General features: G+C 37.3%; 1 protein-coding gene across 5 annotated transcripts in view; it reads left to right on the top strand.

Moving 5' to 3' along the window:
- Positions 1-22,053, top strand: part of LOC136041019 (sodium channel protein para-like) — a 592,014-nt gene that overhangs the window by 360,842 nt on the left and 209,119 nt on the right. The window lies entirely within an intron of this gene.

Below are 22,053 nucleotides of genomic sequence, written 5' to 3'. Positions count from 1 at the left end.
ATTTAATGTCGCTCCTTATTTGCAGTTGAAAAAACATACGTATTTTTTTTATATTTAAATTCTGAACATTTTTGAATTGATGTAAGTTTCTATTTTTGGTCACCATACATGAAGAATTTTGTCCGAATTCTTTAAGAATGACCCTGAATCACAAAAGCCGTAGAAAAATAGTTGAAATTACTGCAAATACTTTATCGTAGAGAGCTAGGTATTAAAGGAGACTATCCCCTTTCTATAAGTAATAATTTCTGTTCGTTTTAAGTTTTAATGCTGCTTCTTACTTCCAGTTGAAAACATTTTTTATTATTTATTTTCTCATTGTTTTTATAAATAATACTAGAAAATCCTGAACCCCTAACATGAAGATTCTCTTCCCTTATGATAAATTCCTCCATGGAAAAATCCTCCCACGTAACCTTTATCCCCCAGACCTACTCCCACCCGAAAACACGAAAAAGTCCCCCTGAAAACGTCTGTACACTTCCCCATAACCATTATATGTAAAAAATGGTCCAAATTAGGAACTTGCAGCTCCTTCCCGGGGTTGTGGGGGATTAAGTCGTCCCCAAAGACATAGATATTACGTATTTTTACTATGCTGAACAAAATCGCTATTTCAAAATTTTGAGCCAGTGACTTTGGAGAAATTGAGCATGGGAGGGGACCTAGGCGCCCTCCAATTTTTTTGGTTACTTAAAAAGGCCATATATCTTTTAATTTCCGTTACAGTGAGCCCTCTTGCGACATTCTAGGACCACTGGGTCGATACGATCATCCCTGGAAAAAAACTACAAAAAAAACAAGAGCCAAAGCTCATTTGGCACTTGTGACGAGGCAAGAAGAGCTAAGAGCCAAGAGCTCATATGGTATTAGCTCTAACACAATTCTAAGCATCAACAGATTGATTTCAAAGGAAAATCAGAGGCTTAATGACTATCCGATCACCCACTCGTAAGTTATAAATACCTCATTTTTTCTAATTTTTCCTCTCCCTTTAGTTTAGTCCCAGATGGTCGAATCTGGGAAAACGACTTTATCAAGTCAATTTGTGCAGCTCCCTGACACACCTACCAATTTTCATCGTCCTAGCCCGCCCAGAAGAACCAAACTTGCCAAATCACCGAACCCCTCCCCCCAACTCCCAAAAAGAGAGCAACTCCAGTATGGTTACGTCAATCACGTATCAAGGCCATAGGCTTATTGTATCAACCAAGCTTCATCCCGATTCCTCCACTACAAGCGTTTCCCAAGATTTCCCCCTCCAACTCCCCCCAACGTCAACAGATCTGATCGGGATTTGAAATAAGGGCTCTGAGACATAAATTCCTACTAACTATCAAATTTCATTAGGATCTGGTCATCCTTTCGTAGGTTACAAATAACTCATTTTTCCGAATTACCCCCCCCCCCCCCAACTCCACCAAAGAGAGCAGATCCGGTATGGTTATGTCAGTCACGTATCTTGGACAGGTTTTTATTCTTCCCATCCAGTTTCATCCTGATTTCTCCGCTTTGAGTATTTTCTAAGATTTCGGGTCCCCCCCCCCCAACTGCCCACCCAATAACCCTGGATCCGGTTGAGATTTAAAATAAGAGATCTGAGTTACGAGGTTCTTCTAAATATGAAGTTTCATGAAGATCCGATCACTCCTTCGAAAGTTAAAAATACGTCATTTTTTCTAATCTTTCAGTATTAACCCCCCCCCCCCATTAGAGCGGATCCATTCCAATTATGTCAATCACGTATCTAAGATTCCTGCTTATTTTTACCACCAAGTTTCATCCCGATCCCCCGATCTAAGCGTTTGCCATGATTTTAGCTCCCCCCCCCCAATGTCACCAGATCCGGTCAGGATTTAAAATAAGACCTTTGAGACACGATATCCTTCTAAGTGTCAAATTTTATTGAGATCGGATCATCCGATTTTTTAATTTTTCAGAATTAACCCCCCCCCCAACTACCCAGAGAGCGGATCCGTTCCGGTTATGTCAATCATGTATCTAGGACTTGTGCTAATTTTTCCCACGAAGTATCATCCCGATCCCTCCATTCTAAGTGTTTTCCAAGATTTTAGGTTCCCCCCCCCCCAATGTGACCAGAACTAGTCGTGATTTAAAATAGCAGCTCTGAGACACGATATCCTTATAAAGATCAAATTTCATTAAGATCTGATCAACCGTTCGTAAGTTAAAAATACTTCATTTTTTTCTATTTTTTGAGAATTAACCACTCCCCGCCCAATTCCTCCCCCCAGATGGTCAAATCGGGAAAAAGACTATTTCTAATTTAATCTGGCCCAGTCCCTGATAAGCATGCCAAATTTCATCGTCCTAGCTTACCTGGAAGTGCCTAAAGTAGCAAAACCGGGACCAACAGACAGACTAGACCGACAGAATTTGCGATTGCTATATGCCACATGGTTAATACCAAGTGCCATAAAAAATAAATAAACATGCATCAGTGATGCGTGCATCAGGGCAAATTTTCTTAGGCTCGAAACTTGTCATGTGTAAGACTAAACTAGATAAAACTTATACACATTCAAAATCAGCATAAAAATATAATTCTTTGATGTAACTATTGGTATCAAAATTCTGTTTTTTAGGGTTTTGGTTACTATTGAGGTAACTCCTCATTACAATTTGTTACCACGAACTGTTTGATGTAAATGGAAAAGTTTCTGATAAAATCCTGTTTTGACCAAGTTGCTCAAGGAATATGATATTATTTTCCTCCAAGAACATTTTTCGTCAGCAGACAAAAGGGAATTGATCAAAATCTCGTCGGATAGCTCTGTGTTTTTCTCTACGGCAAAAATAAGGCAGCGTGTGGACGCCCCTACGGCAGTCTCGCAATTATGACTCGTTTACCTTGTAAACTGATCAGAACAGGTGATCATATTCTTGCATTACCATATCTGAATATGTCAATAATGACTGTTCATCTTCCAACAAATTACTGCAACGAGAAATCCGACGCAAAGTTTATGGGGGCTCTCAAGAAAGTGTGTAAGTTGATCAAGAAAAACACAGAATCCGCAGTCATGCATTCAATATTAACAGGTAACTGATAAAAGGCTCCCCAGAAGCCAGCTCCTTTGGAGCTCCATTCCCCCTTCGCATTATTTAGTTGATATTCCCCCAGCTCTTCAACTTTGAACCTCAATCATGTTATTTTTTCCCTTACCATTAAAAAGCCGCTGTACTTCGTGAAGGCTACTATTCTGGCCACTTCCCTATTTGTGTGACAATTGAGTGCAAAGTCGAAAGCAAAACCCCACAAGAGGAAAAGTGGTTTTATGTTCAAGACGGGATTCACATTGATCGTCAGCTATTCATGTCAGAGTGTGACTTGTTACTCAACAAAGTTAAAATTCCTTTTCACCGACTTAAGTTCAGAATACAGGTATTATATTTGTGAGTGCGAGATCGAAATACAGCTTTTGATCTTTAATTTTACTCTTCTTGCAAAAGCAGTTAATTTATTTTGGAATAAAAAATTATTTTGAAATAGGGAATTAAAAAAAAATTTGAATTCTAGGAAGATGGTTGAACAAATGGGATCAAAGCGGAATCGAAAACTTAAAAACTAAAAGAAAATATACCCTTCTGACAGGAATGCAGCGTCCATAATCCTTTACTAGTTATGCTGAAGTGTAGTGGCGTTTTAAAGAACAGTGATAAGCACTTCTGGGCATAAAATTTTCACCTAAATAATAACGAGCATGAATAGACTCACTTAGACGCATTAATATGCAACTCCCGGTAGGGCTGAAATCAGCGAAGCTTTTGAATCACAGGCCAAAATTTGAATAAAATTACAGATTGTTTGGGTAACGTCATCCTTCCTATGGTGGGTTCGTTTTGGCAATGAAGTACCTGTTAACTTACATTTGAATTCTCTTTTCAATGAATCAGAAAGAAAATTGTTCTAGAAATTGACTTCCTCCCTCTTCCCTGTCCATGAAAGTAAACACAAGAATAGTATTTTTCATTTTCCACTCAATATTAGTCCAAAATTAGACGGAGGTCACTCAGCCTTGATATATTACTGATTTGACGAGAGTTGGGCTGAATGTGGTCGATTTGAATGGGGGTTGAATCAGACAGGTTTGGGTTAAATGGCAGTTGAGCTGAATGAGGATTTAGCAAAGTGAGAGTTGAATTGTGAAGAAGGTGAGTAGAATGGGGGATGAGTTACACAAGGATTTAATTATATGGAGTTTGAGCTGATTTAGGATTGAGCTAAATTTGGTAGAGTTACACAGACGTAGAGTTGAGTGAGTGTTGAGTTCCTCAAGGATTAAGTTTTACCGCGTTCAGTTACACGAGGGCTCAATTAAACGGAAGTGGAGTTGCACAAGAGTTCAGCTGCGTGAAAGTCCATTTAAACGAGGGGTTGAGCTTGAAGAGGGTTTAGCTAAGGAGGGGTTCAGTTGCACGAGGATTCAATTGTATAGGGGCTCGGTTGCGTGAATGTGAAAAAATACAGGGGTTCATTTGTTCCTGCGGTCAGATGGCCGAGGGTTCAGTTGCAGCTGCAGTGGAACCTGTAAAGTATTGTTTTCAGAAAATATTTTCTATTAATATAAAAAAAAATTTGAGGATGAGTCAAAAATAAACCCCATGTCAATGGCCGTTTAAGCCTTCTTCAGGTGAATACACGATGAATCTTGAAAAATAAATTAAGAAGAAGAGGCGCTCCTAACGAGCTGTTGGAATTTCGCACTAAAGGACGGTTTTTCATTGTTTTTTAATTTATCAAATTGTTGGGCATTCGTAAATTGAGATTCAAATATCTAATTTTACGATTAAGTCTGTAATATCCTTCTGCAAATTTTTGTAAAATCTGTATTTTGTAAATGGTTGTTGTTTTGCAAGATCTTGAAAATCTGAGGGAAAGGTATATTTGTCTATAAACGACCCAAACCAGAACCGATTTATCAAACATTTCGTGGTAACGAACTGTAGTAAGGAGCGACGCGGCTCAATAGTAACCGAAACTCTAAAAAAAGGAATTTTTATAACAATTGTTACATCAAACGAATCACATTTTAATGCTGATTTTAAATTATATATATATATGTTTCATTAAGTTTAGACTTACCCATCAAAAGTTACAAGCCTGAGAAAATTTGCCTTATTTAAGAAAATAGGGGAAAACACCCCTTAAAAGTAATAGAATCACACCATCGGATTCAGCGTATAAGAGAACCCTACAGTACAAGTTTTAGGTTTCTATCAACAAAAATGTGAAATTTTGCATTTTTTCCCACAAGACAGATCACGGATGCGTGTTTACTTGTTTACCTTTTTTTCCAGGGGTGACCGTATCTACCCAGTGGTCCTAGAATATCATGAGAGGAATCATTCTAACGAAAATTAAAAGTTCTAGTGCCCTTTTTAAGAGACCAAAAAATTGGAGAGCACCTAGGCCCCCTCCCACGCTCATTTTCCCCCAAAGTCCCCGGATCAAAATTCAGATATAGCCATTTTATTCAGCCTAGCAAAAACTTAATTAGTCTTTTACAATTTTAAACTAAATTAAAATTAGTTAATTAGTAAGTCGTCTTTGGGGACGACTTACTCCCCCGTAGTCCTCGTGGGAGGGGTTGCAAGTTACAAACTTTGACCAGTGTTTACATTTAGTAATGGTTATTGGAAGTGTACATACGCTTTCAGGGGATTTTTGGTGGGGGGGGGGGTGGTTTGAGGGGAGGGGTTACGCAGGGGGAACTTTCCATGGAAGAATTTGTCATGGGGGAAAAAATTTCGATGAAGAGGGTGCAGAATTTTTTTGCATTTTTTTAAAGAACAATGGAAAAATAAATATGAAAAAGTTTTTTCAACTTAAAGTAAGGAGCAGCTTTAAAACTTAAAACGAACAGAAATTATGACGCATATGAGGGGTTCACTTCCTCCTAATACCTCGCTCTTTACTCTAAGTAATTCTATTAATTTCAACTATTTATTCTACAGCCTTTGTTATTCAGGGGTCATTCTTAAGGAATGGGGACAAAATTTTAGCTTTAGTGTAAAGAGCAAGGTACTGACGAGGGGGTGAATTCCCTCATATACGTAATATAAACATACGAATTTAGAAGTTTGTTAGGTTACGTTATTATGAGAAAACGTATATGCGAATAGGAATTTCAAAAACTATGAAAATAATTAGTTCAAAACTATACTATTCTATTCTAACTAATATACTATTCTAACAATACTATTTCAAAAACTATGAAAATAATTAGTTGAAAAATACCAGAGAAATTTGAAGGTAAACTATTGTATATATAATCATGAGAAATATTAGAAATAGAAATTGAATGAAGTTGATCCAAAGAATATATTCCCGAATTCCCATAGAAGTGTCTAACTGAAGATCCATGCTCAACATTAAAAAGAATTCTCATTGCTTTATTCTGGAGTATTTGGAGAGATTTAAATACAGATGGAAAAGTAGAAGCCCAAACAGAAATACAATAAAGAAAATATGGGTGGACAAAAGAATAATAAATTGCTTTTAGAGTATTTTTAGGAAAAAAATAACGAAGACGTGATAGAATACCAATATTTCGGGAAATTTTTAACGATAGGGTCTTCACATGTTTATGAAACGACAAATTTTCATCTAAAATAACACCAAGGTATTTCAACGGATCAACCCTTTCCTTGCCTGCTAGAACGGAGCTTTCCACTCAAAAGCAGAAACACGGTTTGATGAAACGAAAGCTTGGCTGCACAACTTCAGATACTCCTCTCTGACATATGCTATATAACTCCATTTCACTTCTTACACCATAGGCTCTGGCTCGCGGACAAGCAAAAACCATCCTTTTTAGCCTCAGCCAGGAGTTCTACAGAGCTTTCCAAAATGTAATGTCATATTCATCAATCTGGCTTGAGGTCCACACTTTCCGTAAAAACGAATAGGTTAGACCCTTGCCAGTTTCTAGGAATAAGCTGAGATCAGCGGCATAGGAAAAAACAAAAACAAGAACAAAAAGAACGGGACTAAACCAAAGTGTTGCTCTCGCAACACAAAAACAACGACAATAGTTTAAATAATTAAAAAATCCAAATATTTCGACTTCCCGTACAGAAGTCTTTATCAACGAAAAAAAGAAAGAAAAAGAATGAAAATCAAAGTTAAATCACATAAAGAAACAGACAAACAACACAAAAAAACAACAAATACAACAACAAAAACCGTCTCAACGCTGACCGTCTCAAAGCTAAAGGGCCAACTAGTCAATTTTCTCAGCATCACAGGGGACTTCAATAAGCAGACACATTAGAAAAATTATATTTGCTCAAAATGTCTGTAAAATTTTATAAGGAACCTTAGACATGCCGACAATTTGGAAAGTTAACGAAAGGGTAAAATAAAGAGGAATTACAATTTTTAAACTAATTTTTCAGCAAAAGCACTGTCTATTCAATGTACCTAAAGCATAAGAAATACATCCTCTGTGTCGGCAAATTTTCAATCAAAGTGGGTAGCACCACAGGGAACCCCTACAGCTGTCACATTGCTTCTTTATTACTTCTTTTGCAAAGATTTTTTACATTTTCCAACCAGGTATGCTCCAATATTTTCAGGGACTGCAATTTTCTAGACTTCAAAAATAATTCTGTTCCATTTGATGGGAAAAACATATTATCGTTTTCTAAGGATGCCAGTTTCATTAAAAATCAACATCTCCATCTCCGGTGCAAAACAATAAAGTTAAATTATTTTTCTAAGATTTCTGTAGGTCAGCTTTTCATTTTCTGTCATTTTTTTTTCAGATGGCAACATCCAAGCTCAGCAAGTTATGGCAATACCGACAAATCAATTATAAATAGTTTAGCCAAAGAACTAAATAAGTTTATGACGGAAAAGAAACTACGATTCTTTAAGGTATTCTTTTAAAAGCAATTTATTCGAAAAAATCAATATTAAAAGTAAACAAAATGTAAAAGGAAAGAGACAAACACAAAATCGCTTATTTCCCATTTTGAAGTACTAAAATAAAAGCCAAAGTTGCATTTGTGAAAATTTACCGCAGTTTTCTATATGTATCGTTAGGACACATAGGCAATCGAACTAAAAAAAAAAACACTAATAAAATAGAATTTTTAATTTAAAAATGCAGAATATTGACATTAATTAGATCATCATGTTTCTTTCTATTATTATTTACATTTTAATTCATTTAAAATTGTATTTTTAATCCCAATATTATACACAATATCCAGAACTACCACTCATGATCAACTGGATATCTAAAGTTTACATAGCGTAACCGATTTAACAATGAACTAATCACTGAAAGAACAACAAACAAATATATAATTGGGACTATATATGTGTCCATCAGGAGGGGGGCAGTGTTTGGGTACCGACTATAACGTTAAAGCAGGGGCCGTTGCCCATAGATATGGATCTTACGCCCTGTCATAGTTGTCCTCCTATAGATCGTGTTCTGCGTCACCAAGAAATTTAACCCATTACTGGGAAAATATTTGTAACTCAAGGGACGTTTGGATGCACCGGTGGACCCTGTTGAGTGTACATTTGAAATATCTTCTTCCTCCTCCACCTGTATTTATGGTCCCGGTCAGGGGCAAGGCCCCTCTTGGTCCATGCCTTCTATGGAGATACACTACATATCTGTAGGGCGTCCCCCTATTGCCACCTGGGGACTTTCTAAGTGGCCTGGGGGAGGTCTCTTAAAGCTGGAAAATGGCTTCAAAATTACCAGCTTTAAGGGAGGCACCTTAAAGCTGATAAAAGTTGGTTATTGTGGCTGCAAATTACGACTGCTTTTATCATGGCAATTAGTTACAACAAAATGTAGCTACTATGAGCAAAACTATGGCTACTCCCCTAGTATTTTGCAATAAATTACGGCTATTATGAAAAAATTGCAACTGCTTCCTTCCTAAATTGCACAAAAACATGGTTTTTATTACCACAACTGCAAAATTATGGCTACTAGGATCATGACTATTATTTGCAATAAATTATGGCTAATACAAACAGAATTACGGATACCCTATCTCCAGTACTGCAATATTAGCTATATTGCATAATTTGTGACTAATTTGAACAAAATTATAACTACTCCCCCCCATATTGCAATAAACCAAGGCTACTCGTATGATGACTATTAGTCGTAATAAATTATGGCTATTATGAATTAAACTATGGCTAATACCTTCTGACAATGCAATAAGTTATGGCCATTATTAGTATGGAAACGAAATCATGGCTAGAAATATATACATGGCGAGAATTGGATGATACAACTTTTCTTTAGTTATAACAATCAGCTCAGGATGGGCCATACAAAAGAGTGTTATCTTTAAAAAGCAAACTTTAAAAAAAAAGAAAAAAAAAAGTTATTTAAAGTTATGCATTTAGCATCAAACCACAAGCAATTCACCCAAATGCTGTACATACTTGTAAGTAATAAAAACAAATAAAATAGACCTACTTTGCCCGGGCAGCGTGAAGTGTTGCGGCAACCTTTGTCCGGCTTTGCTGACTATTATACTAAAACTGACGTTGAATTTTTTTGTGTCCATCACTTAAGCTTGATTTATGTCGTTTCATCAGTTTTTTTTCATTTCATAATGTAAAAACAGCAAAAAGTAATTTATAATAATCAAATTTTTCTGATGGAAGTGAAGAAAAAATCGAAATAAAAACCAAAATGACTGCTTCTTTGAATATCAAATTAGCCAACTCGTGATACAATCTTATATTTGCAAAATTTGCAAAAACTACCATGTTTTGGAAAATGCAAAATAGTACTTTACGATGATTTTTTTAAGAGTGGAAACAATACTCTTTAAGAATGTATTACGGTGGAAAAATAAGTATTTTGGGATGTTTCACGTGAGTTGAACATGCTTAATTTGATATCTATTGTACGTCATCATTTTGAAAACAAATGTGGAAAGATGGTGTCTAGATAGTGTTTAAAATATAAACTAGCCTCTTGAATTCGCCTCATAGCTTGAAAACATCAATACGATACAAATCCTTCGGACGTATTGAAGGATTTTTTTTTGAAGCGGGTAATAGAGAATGATTTTTTTTCGGGGGGAGGGGTTACAAAAAAAAACTCAAAACGCATAAGAAATTTATCTATATTCACTTTTGTTACGTCTCTAAGAGTCAGGATAACATTTCGGGGGGGGGGGGGTTCAAATCCCCTAACCTCACCCTGGAAACGGCCTTGATTATGGGTAATAATAGGACCTCTGGATTTCATATTAAGGTTGATTAATTCTTGATTTCGAATATTACTTAATTACGTTTCTACAATTAAAAATCAATAAAAAATTTTAGGCTGTTGATAATTTTTAGTAAAACAGCAGAAAAACATCTTTTTTGTTCTTCAGTATTTGAAAAATACAAATGGCAATATTTTAAATTTTAGAAAAAGATGGTATTTTTCCTTTCTAGAAAACAGATGAAAATGATGTCAATACACAACCTTCATGACAAAATTACTTGACTTAACTTGACTTAATGCTCCTGCTGAAATGCTTCCGGCGTCGAAAGTGATGCTACATGGTGCCTCCATTTAGATCGGTCTCTTGCAAGGATGTGAAAGTCCTCCTGAATATTTGCCATGGCTAAGAAGACACCTCTCGTGTCCTTCCATCTGGTTGGGGGACGACCTCTTGGGCGTTTCCCACCATGCAGCATGGAATAAGTCAAAAATCATTAGTGTGGGAGTGTTGGGGACATGCGAAGGAGATGTCCATACCAGCGTAGTGCTCGTTGGACGAGTTGGACTGAGAAGGGTGTTTGAGCAGTTAGCAACAGGAGGTTCTTGTTGCTAACAAAATTGTGCCAGCATAGTCCTTCAATGCAGCGAAGATGTTTTGTTTGGGCTATATTTACGGTGCTAAGAACGGACTGAGTACCTGGCCAGGTTTTGGCTACGTAAAGAAGCACAGGTCCCACTGAAGCATTGTATATGCGCATCTTGGTCCTATGGCTGATATAAGGTTTCCTCCAAAGGGCACTTAGTCTTCCCACTACTGTTGAGGCTTTGGCAATTCGGTTCATTAGATCTTTGAGGATTGTTCCGTCATTTGAGAGGATAGAGCCAAGGTCAGTAAATTCATCAACAATCTCAGCTGGTTTGTCACCGACCATTAGGACTCGTGGGAGACGCGGTGAGTTACGGGGTTCAACAAACATCACTTTTGGCTTCTGCCAATTAATCAACAGCCCTATCTTTAAGGCTTCATCAGCAAGGATCTGTAGGGCTTCTGTGAACTTCGACGGTGAATCAGAGACATGAGCAAGGTCATTGGCATAGTCGGCATCTGAAAGTACTCTATCGCCGTAATGCAAACCAAACTGGAGGCAGGTTTATGGTCCAAGTCATAATGTAGTCGATGACACAATTAAATAGCTGCAGCAGTAGAACAGCCCTGACGGACTCTAGTATTGCTTTCAAAAGATGAGCTGTGTCTGCCACTGACTTGCCTGCAGCTCTCAGTCCCTTTGTGGAGCCACTCAAAAAGGTTGCAGTACTTTGCTGGTAATCCTGTTGTTTTCAATATGAGCCAGAGTGATAACCAGTCAACAGAATTGAAAGCAGCCTTGAAATCCACAAAGGCATCATATGCCTTTTGTTAAAATTCTTGAGTCTTTTCTATCAGCTTCCTCAGTGTGAATATTTGCTCCATGGCATGAACCTTCCTGGCATGAAGCCAGCCTGTTGGATTCTTTGTTGGCTTCTGAGGAAAGTGGTACAGCGGTCCAGGAGGTTCATAATGAAGAGCTTCCCGGGCACAGAGAGGAGTGTGATACCACAATAGTTGGAGCAGATTCTGCAACTGCCTTTCCGTTTCCAGAGAGGCAGAATGATGCCTGCTTGCCAGTCTTTTGGAATCCATTCTGTACGAAATACTATGGAAAACAGTATTTGGAGCCAGAGAAGGTTCAAAGACAAAATTAGATTTGACGAAATTAAACCTTAAACGAGCTAAAGGAAGAAACTGGTATTTATCAGTTTTCTCAAATTAACATATTACAACTTATACATACCCAGCTCATATAAGTAAGGCAGAGAAAAACTCAATTTGGTTTAATTGAAAAGTAAGGAATGTAGCACTAAACACTGATGGAAAATCGATAGTTAGAGAAATTATACATTTATAGCCAGTACTAAGCCAAAAGAGTAAAGTAGTTGTATTTTCCTAGCCATTAGGTTTTATTTCCACAAAATAAAATGGAAAAATTGTTTTCCCCAAAAAGCTTTTGCAGATATTGTAGGGTAACAATCTGTTCTATGGCCTCTTTGGGGAAAAAATGAACAAATAACAATAGAGCAATATACAGTCATTCCTTCCATAAAAGTCTTAGATGCCCTATGGACAGAACTTACAACCCTTGCCCAGGCTCTGGTAGTTTGTATCAACCCCAAAGCCTTGTTATATGATTTGCTGACTATTTTGAATAAAAGGACTGTCTCAAGTTTCTATTGGATCCATCTTGGGAAAACACGAAATGGCTATGATAGGGGAGGGGGAGGGTGGTAGCTGCACTCTGATCACTTTAACTCTTAAAAGGGCCAATAGAACTTCTGATTACAAACCCAATGCATATACAACTAGCATTTCTAAAAAAATTGTATATGCCCCAAGGGCATAACTTATAACCCTTGCCCTGAGACCAGTGGGGGGGGGGGGTGTCTTCCTCAGAGCCTAAATTTTCAGGCCCTTCAACTTCAATGAAAAAAATTCTATATCAAAATTTTGATTGGTCATGTTTGGGGAAATAATGGGCTTGGAAATTGATGGAAAGGGGGGGGGGACTGATTGCTTTCAAAACAATTAAGACTTCTGATCACTTTAACTCTTAAAAGGGCCAATAGAACTTCTGATTACAAACCCAATGCATATACAACTAGCATTTCTAAAAAAATTGTATATGCCCCAAGGGCATAACTTATAACCCTTGCCCTGAGACCAGTGGGGGGGGGGGGATGTCTTCCTTAGAGCCTTAATTTTCAGACCGTTCAACTACAATGAAAAAAATTCTATATCAAAATTTTGATTGGTCATGTTTGGGGAAATAATGGGCTTGGAGGGGGGGACTGGTTGCTTTCAAAACACTTATGACTCTTAAAAAGGACACTATAACTTCCAATTTCAAATCTAATAAGCCTCATCTTAAGTTTATACAATAAAATCCCATAAATTCCATTCCATAGATGTTCACAATTTCTGTCAGATGCGTTCAGTGAAAAGAGGAATTGTCAGGGGAGGGGACTAGTTGCTCTCCATCACTTTGACTTGTAAAAGGGAACTAAAACTTCAATTTTCAACCAAATAAGCCTTGTCCCAAAGTTAAACAAACACCCCTGCCATAAAAACCTTAAATACCCTAGGGCATGATATACAACCCTCCCTCCCAGACTCTGGTTGTTTGTACCAACCCCAAAAGCCTTGTTAGATGATCTTTGGACTATTTTGAATAAAATTACTATAGAACTTCTATTAGATGACCGTTGAGGAAACACATTGTGTGTGGTGGGGGGGGGGGTTGAGGGTGGCTACCCTTTGACCCTTAAAAAGAGCACTACAAATTCTAATTACCAAAGTAATTCTGTATGCAAAATGTAACAAAGCCTAACAAAATACCAACTAAATATTTATTAGAATATAACTACAATATAATTTTTGACTGAACTTAAGCTAACTGTCTCTGTATTCAAACAGCAAAAAACTGGTTATTGCCTGGTCTTATAGGCTCTAATTCTCAGGTGCTGGATAGCAGATCTAGTACCAGTAAATCCTTACCCTCCCCTCCATGATTCCATGGATTGGCACTCCTGCATTGTGATATGGCAAGGAATATGACTCCAAAATGATAAATCCCAAAGATTAGTATAAATCTAAAATGGAACAGTTTGCCCACTGTAGGCATATTTAGATTTAATTTTTTATGAACAATATTCTGTTACAATATTCTCATGGCCAAGTGTAGATCTCTACTGAAATATTTGTAATTACTCCCATTTTTACTGGCTATTATTTTGTTTGATTTTCTTTATTGCTCAACTTTTCTTTTTTATTCTGTTAACCAAGACTATAGATATTGAACCATTGATTTAAACTAATCTTAAGCAAATTTACATAATAAGTATTTGTATTTTCTTTATGATTATGGTCAAGCCATAATAAAGTCAAATTTTTTGTAAAAACTAAATTGCCCAGGAGTGCAATGCAACTGGGTAGTCCCATCATTAGTTTATTCAATTGAGCTTCTTTAAACTTCCAAATGTATTTTTATGATTGGTAAATTATGAAAATGATTTAGGGCACAGTTTTTGAAATTAAAAACAATAGAAATTTTGAACAGTATATTCACAAACTGTGTGAGTAGAAAAAGAGTTGAATAATTTTCTAAGCCTAAAACTACCACAAATCACTCATGTCTTAAATACAGGAATACTTTCTTGTCCTTTTTTAGACATGATCTTAGTCATTAACTGTTAAGCCATTGAAAGTCCAAACAGCCATGGATAATCAAACTCCAGACAGTGAGACACACAGAAACAGGGGTGGAACCAACATGGTACAAAATTATAAGTAGCAATTGTATTAATTGTAATACTTTTTCAATCAATTCATTTTTGGACGTCACTAAATTACAGAAATCAGCAGGTAGTTGTATACGTCCTGAAATTGAGTCTATCGTATCATAAATTTCTTTTTGTTCGGACGTTAGCTTGGAAATGTTATTTTGTAAATACGACAATAGATCAATCGTACTGTAACTTTGTTCACGATCCAATTCTACACATGTCGAAACAGCAGCGATACGGTTAGGTGAAGGCATTCCCAAATCCTGAAGAGGTTTGTTTGCCATACGTACGCACAAATCTTCTATAATAACTAAAGTGTATTTGTAAATTTCTGATGTAAAATCAAAAGTCATATCTGACGTCTCTAACTGTTGGATGATGGAGTATATCTTCGGACATTTTTGACTTAGATTTTACCCATAACTCTGTAGGAGCTGATGGAGAGCAAGTTGTTAAAATGATGCCAAACAGTGCACGAATTTGACTTGGGGTTGACGTTTCGCACGCGTCATTGATGCAGTTATCCCAGTGTTGGTCATTCTCCAATAAATTCAGAGCTTGGCATGCACTACGGTAAGTGTCATGTATAGTACCGTTTACAGTTCTCAAATACTCAAAGGATGTCGGACCGGGTACATTCACCAAAAGCAGGCGTAGAAAGAAGCATTCATGTTGATTGGTGTGAAAGGTGTAAAGTCTTTCTATCGTGGTATCTTTGAAGATGGTAGGTTGGCTGTCGACTGACTTACCCTGTTTTCGACGTTCAAATACTTTATTTTTAGTATTCCACGTGTAATACGAAGGCACTTCAGTATACAGCAGTTTTTTTGCAAAAGAATCATTTTTGCAAAGCGAAAAAAAGCTGTTAATATTGTATCCGGTGGATTCAGGGCTCTTTGTTGCACGTTGATTTCCGAGAAATAAACACGTTGACCATTCTGTAAATGTACCGCTAAGTGAAGACCAGCTGGACTACGTTCATGTATCGGAAATGAAAGAATTCGCCAAACACCTCCATTACTGCTTATGTATCTTCCAGCCTGATATTGTACGATTTCGTCGAAATCTTTGATTTCGGGCTGCAAGCCAAAAACTGCCATGTCACTGCCTTTGTTGACGTATTTACATATGTATTTGATTGCCTTTACGGAGTTACAGTATTCAACGTTCATGTGTGCATTAAATGTTTTTGATAATAATGGGGAATATGGAACAACCCACTGGTTATCTACTTCGATGATGGTACCGTTGCCATTGTAGGTTCTTCAGTCATTTTAAAATTAGAAATTTCTCTTTCAACGGTCTTCTTACAATTAAAAATTTGTCTTTGAACGATATTCTTAAATACCTGTGTCCTGGTCGTCATTTATATTCCCTGTGTCCCGGTCGTCATTTGTGTCCCGGTATCCCAGTCTGTAATTTCTCCTTGAGTGTCCCGGTCGTTATTTATATTCCCTGTGTCCCGGTCGTCATTTGTGTCCCGGTCTGTAATTTCTCTTTGAGTGTTTTTTCTTTTTAGTATTTTTTAGTTTTTTACATTTTTTCTTTTTTCAGTTTTCTTTTTCTTCTTTATTTTTCAGCTTCACTATGAAATACATATCGCCGAACCTTTGTTTTATTAACTAAAATCTGGTAGGCATTGATGACCTTATCCAAGTCAAGATCCCAAACCCAATCATCATCGCTATCATTTTCAGTTTTGATATGTTTTGACTCTCGCTGTCCAGGTGGATCTTCATCTAACTGCGCGGTTTTGCGTTCTTTAGCCTCAAGCCTGTTTCCTTGCTGTTCTTTTGATTCCTCGGCACGCTTTCTTTTCTGACTTTCTCTATCAGCAGCAAGTTTTTTGGCATAGACTCTTTGAGCATCTTCATCGGCTTTTGCCATTGTAAGTTCATCAGTCATTTTAAACTTAAACATTAATAGATTTCTACGTGAACATATATGTCTTAAATATCTTTAATGACGTCACCGTCATAGCAAAAATGACGACAACTAACTTCATGACGCCAGTCGACACAGAAACATGACGTCACCTGATCCACAGACAGACAACTTATTTTTATATATATAGATAGATATAATTCTAAAATTGTCAGGTAATTTTCTATTTTGAAATAAAAACTAAAAATTATTGCTCAGACAACATAAATATTTTTTATATTTACATAATAGCTTTAGTGGTTCTGGACTGAAAACTAAATATGCTAATCAAATTGGGAATTGCAATCTTTTAGGTTGAAGATCCCTTGGAATCATCTTGGAATCAATCTTTTAAAGGCAGATCCCTTGGAATCATGAGAATGCGTGGAATAAGAAAAGCCTCACCCTCAAAAGGCCCTGTCAAGATTGTTGCCTCTATTACGTTATAACAGACATAACACGTAATTTGTGTCCCGGTGTCCCGGTCTGTAGTTTCGTTAGTCGACAAACCTGACGTCAGACGACAAACAACTTCATGACGACATACAGCTCAATCCTTATAATGACGTCAGTCGACAAACATGACGTCAGTCGACACACAAACATGACGTCAGACGAAAGACAGACAAACAACTTATTTTTATATATATAGATATATATATATATATATATATATATATATATATATACTAGCTGTTGGGGTGGCGCTTCGCGCCACCCCAACACCTAGTTGGTGGGGCGCTTCGCACCCCCCAAGCCCCCCCGCGCGCATAAGTCGTTACGCGCCATATTAGTTACGCGCCATTGTAGTTGTGTCCCACCTGTGAATAGAGACAGATATAAATATATATGTTTTTAACTACGTAAAACATGCGAATATACAACATTCTTCGTTGTACCATTGTCTGTGCATATAAATAGATTGTCAGGTTTACTGACTCTTGAACATGCACCATATAATTGTCCATGGGAAAAACAATCCCTATTCAGATCTATACCTCATTATTCTAATGATGTGTCCCTGTATCCCGGTCGTCATTTATATTCCCTGTGTCCCGGTCGTCATTTGTGTCCCGGTGTCCCAGTTTGTAATTTCTCTGAGTGTCCCGATCGTCATTTATATTCCCTGTGTCCCGGTCGTCATTTGTGTCCTGGTGTCCCGGTCTGTAATTTCTATTCGAATAATCCCTGTGTCCCGGTCGTCATTTATATATCCCTGTGTCCCGGTCGTGATTTGTGTCCGGGTGTCCCAGTCTGTAATTTATCTTTGAGGTTCCCGGTCGTCATTTATATTCCCTCGGTCTCGGTCGTCATTTGTATCCTGGTCTGTAAAGTTTTTTACCTTTTTTCTTTTTTTTCAGTTTTCTTTTTCTTCTTTATTTTTCAGCGACACTATGAAGTATATATCACCAAACCTTTGGTTTTTAACTTGAATCTGGTAGGCATTGATGACCTTATCCAAGTCAAAATCCCAAATCCAATCATCATCGCTATAATTTTCAGTTTTTATATGTTTTGACTGTCGCTGTCCAGGTGGATTTTCATCTAATTGTGTGGTTTTGCGTTCTTTAGCCTCAAGCCCGTTTCCTTGCTGTTCTTTTGATTCCTCGGCACGCTTTCTTTTCTTACTTTCTCTATCAGCAGCAAGTTTTTTGGCATAGACTCTTTGAGCATCTTCCTCGGCTGTTGCCATTGTAAGTTCATCAGTCTTTTACAGTTAAACATTAATAGATTTCTACGTGAACACATGTCTTAAATATCTTTAATGACGTCACCGTCATAACAAAAATGACGACAACTAACTTCATGACGTCAGTCAACACACAAACATGACGTCACCCGACATTGTAGGCTCTTCAGTCATTTTACAATTAAACATTTTTCCGTCCACGATCTTCTTACAATTAAGAATTTGTCTAAGAACGATTTTCTTATATACTTTTAAAGACCTCATCGTCATAACGAACATGACGACAACTAACTTCATTACGACATGACGACATGATGACATGACGTAACTCGAAAGTTGTGTTGTCTGTTGCCCTAGTAGGTTCTTCAGTCATTTTACGATTAAATAGTTTTCCGTCCACGATCTTCTTACAATTAAAAATTTGTCTTTGAACGATTTTCTTAAATACTTTTAATGACGTCATCGTCATAACAAACATGACGACAACTAACTTCATGACAACATGATGACATGATGACATGAAATCACTTGACAGACAGACAGACAGACATAACACACAAACAACTTATTTTTATATATAACTAGCTGTTGGGGTGGCGCTTCGCGCCACCCCAACACCTAGTTGGTAGGGCGTTTCGTGCCCCCCCAAGCCCCCCCGCGCGCGTAAGTCGTTACGCGCCATATTAGTTACGCGCCATTGTAGTTGTGTCCCTGTGTCCCACCTGTGAATATAGATAGATTTATATATGTGTTTCAAACTACGTAAAAATTGCGAATATACAACATTTTTGGCTTTCCCACTACTGGGAGCTTTCCGTTTCCAATTGCCAGCAATTGATCTGAAAATGTTTGACCAGAGTCATCGTTTTGCAATTGGACACGCATATTTGTAGTTAGTTTTAATATTTTTACGTGTGCCCATAAATTAGAATTTTTCAGGCAAGCATTCATTTCGTCTGCAGGAGTTAAACTACGTAAAAATTGCGAATATACAACATTCTTGGCTTTCCCATTGTCTGTGCATATACAAAGCCGTATGTACTAATAATGACGTCATATGCAAACGCTCTTTTTACAAACAAACAAACATGCATACACACAACTCATTTTTATATAGATAGATAGATAGATACAATACAAATTAACTGCGTAAAACTTGCGAATATACAACATTTTTCGCTGTCCAATTGTCGCTGCATATAAATAGATTGTCAGGTTTACCGACCCTCGAACATGCAACGCACAATTGTCCATGGGAAAAACAATCAGTATTAAGATCTATACCTCATTTTTCTAATGATTGACCTTGAGCTTTGTTAATGGTGATTGCAAATGCTAATCGAATTGGGAATTGCAATCTTTTAAATTGAAAAGGCAGATCCGTTGGAATCATGGGAATGCGAGGAATAAGAACAGCCTCACCCTCAAAAGGCCCTGTCAAGATTGTGGCCTCTATTAGGTTTTCTGATTTTTGACAAAAAACGCTTAGATTCTGACGTAGTTCCAGTAAGGAAAGTCTTCAATGGCTCTGGTGGTGCAGCCAATAGAGGAAGTTTAACTTTTCCTGAGGCGCAACACATTCCCATTGTTTCACCATTGAATTTCAAGGCCTTGCAATAGGGACAAATTTTAGACATTGTCCCGATTTGAACACATCTACTCAAGCTATAATCATCGACTGGGCTGTACCTGAATGCCAGGCGATAACTTTCAGGTTGCTCTGATTCCTCGGCATGCTTTCTTTTCTTACTTTCTCTATCAGCAGCAAGCCTGATTTCTTGCTGTTTTTGTGATTCCTCGGCACGCCTTCTTTTTTCACTTTCTATTTTAGCAACAAGTCTGGTTTCATGGTGCTCTGGTAGTTCCTCGGAACGCCTTCTTTTTCCACTTTCTCTTTTAGCAGCAAGTCTGCTTTCGCGTTGCTCTGATAGTTCCTCGGCACACTTTTTGTTCTTTCTTTCTCTATCAGCCTCAATCCTGTTTCCTTGCTGTTCTTTTGATTCCTCGGCACGCTTTCTTTTCTTACTTTCTCTATCAGCAGCAAGTTTTTTGGCATAGACTCTTTGAGCATCTTCCTCGGCTGTTGCCATTGTAAGTTCACCAGTCATTTTAAAGTTAAACATTAATAGATTTCTACGTGAACGCATGTCTTACATATCTTTAATGACGTCACCGTCATAACAAAAATGACGACAACTAACTTCATGACGTCAGTCAGCTCATAAACATGAAGTCACCTGACAGACACATCCACAGACAACTTATTTTTATATATATAGAAGATAGATAAGTTGTCTGTGTGTGTGTGTCGATTGACGTTATGTTTGTGTCGACTGACGTCATGTTTGTCGATTGACGTCATTATAAGGATTGAGCTGTATGCATCATGAAGTTGTTTGTCGACTGACGTCATGTTTGTCAACTGATGAAATTACATACCGGGACACAAATGACGACCGGGACACAGGGAATATAAATGACGACCGAGAACCTCAAAGAGTAATTACAGACTGGGACACCCGGACACAAATCACGACTGGGACATAGGGAATATAAATGACGACCGGGACACAGGGACAAAACTACAACGGGGACGCCGGGGGAACAGGCGGGATATATAAATGACGACCGGGACACAGGCATTGTTCGAATAGAAATTACAGACCAAGACACCGGGACAAAAATGACGACCGGGACACAGGGAATATAAATGACGACCGGGACACTCAAAGAGACAAAGCAGATGAAGGTATAAAAAAAGAAAGGAACAGAAAATTATCATCAGAGAAATCAGAAGATAAAAGAAAAAGCCAGAGAGAAATTTTAAAGAGAGAAGCTCTAAAGAGAGAAAAGCTAAAGATAGAAATCCTAAAGAGAGAAACAAAACTAAAAAGAGAAATAATACCCAGAAAGGTGGTAAAACAGAAAAAGAGAAAAATACAACATCTTATTCGTCTGAGAATGTTAAAAGTAAACAGCCAAATGATAAGAAGCCATCTAAAGATATTAGACCAAACAAAATGAAATCTATAAAACAACGGTGAAAGATGAAAGCTAGAAAAAGTAGCAAGACGGAGAAACCACCGAAAGATGACAAGAAAGGTAAAAATCTACTAGAAAGAATGAAACTAAGTAGAAGCAACTCAAGGAGCAGGGAAAGTGGCGAGAATTCATGAAAAGATGACAAAAAAAGTAAAAGGCTACTTGAAAGAATGAAACAAAGTAGGAGAAAATGAAGAGGTTGGGAAAAGGGTAAGAAATCATCAAACAATGACAGGAAAAGTTTTGGGCGACTTTAAAGAATGAAACTAGGTAGGAACTAATCAAGAAGTAGGGAAAGTAAAAAGAAATCATAAAAATATGACAAAAAAAATAAAGGGCTACTTGAAAAAATGAAACCAACTTGGAGCAAATCAAGAGGTAAGGAAAGAGGCAAGTCCCTTGGAAGGAAAATGGGGGAAAAAATATTCAAATCTCTTAGAAGAAAATAATAATATATCAATAATCACTGCAAACATTAGAAAGTCCAGCTCATGTTCATCATCATTCTTAACTGCTTTTTTCTTTCCTACAACTTTTTTTGTATAATTTCTCTTGCTTCTTCGTTCGCTTTCTGAATCAATATACATTTGGTCCCTGTCATTTTTCTGGCCTCTTCGTTCACCCTTTAAATCAACACTATACTCCTCCAGCTCATATTAATCATCCCTGTTAACTGCTTTTTGCTTTTCTACAACCTTTTTCGGTTCATTTCTCCGACTTCTTCGTACATTTTCTGAATCAATATACATTTGTTCCCTGTAATATCTCCGACTTCTTTGTTCACTTCTTGAA

This window comes from Artemia franciscana, chromosome 21, assembly GCF_032884065.1.
Source record: "Artemia franciscana chromosome 21, ASM3288406v1, whole genome shotgun sequence".
NCBI classification, from domain to species: Eukaryota; Metazoa; Arthropoda; class Branchiopoda; order Anostraca; family Artemiidae; genus Artemia; species Artemia franciscana.
This window is presented reverse-complemented; position numbering and strand designations above follow the sequence as displayed.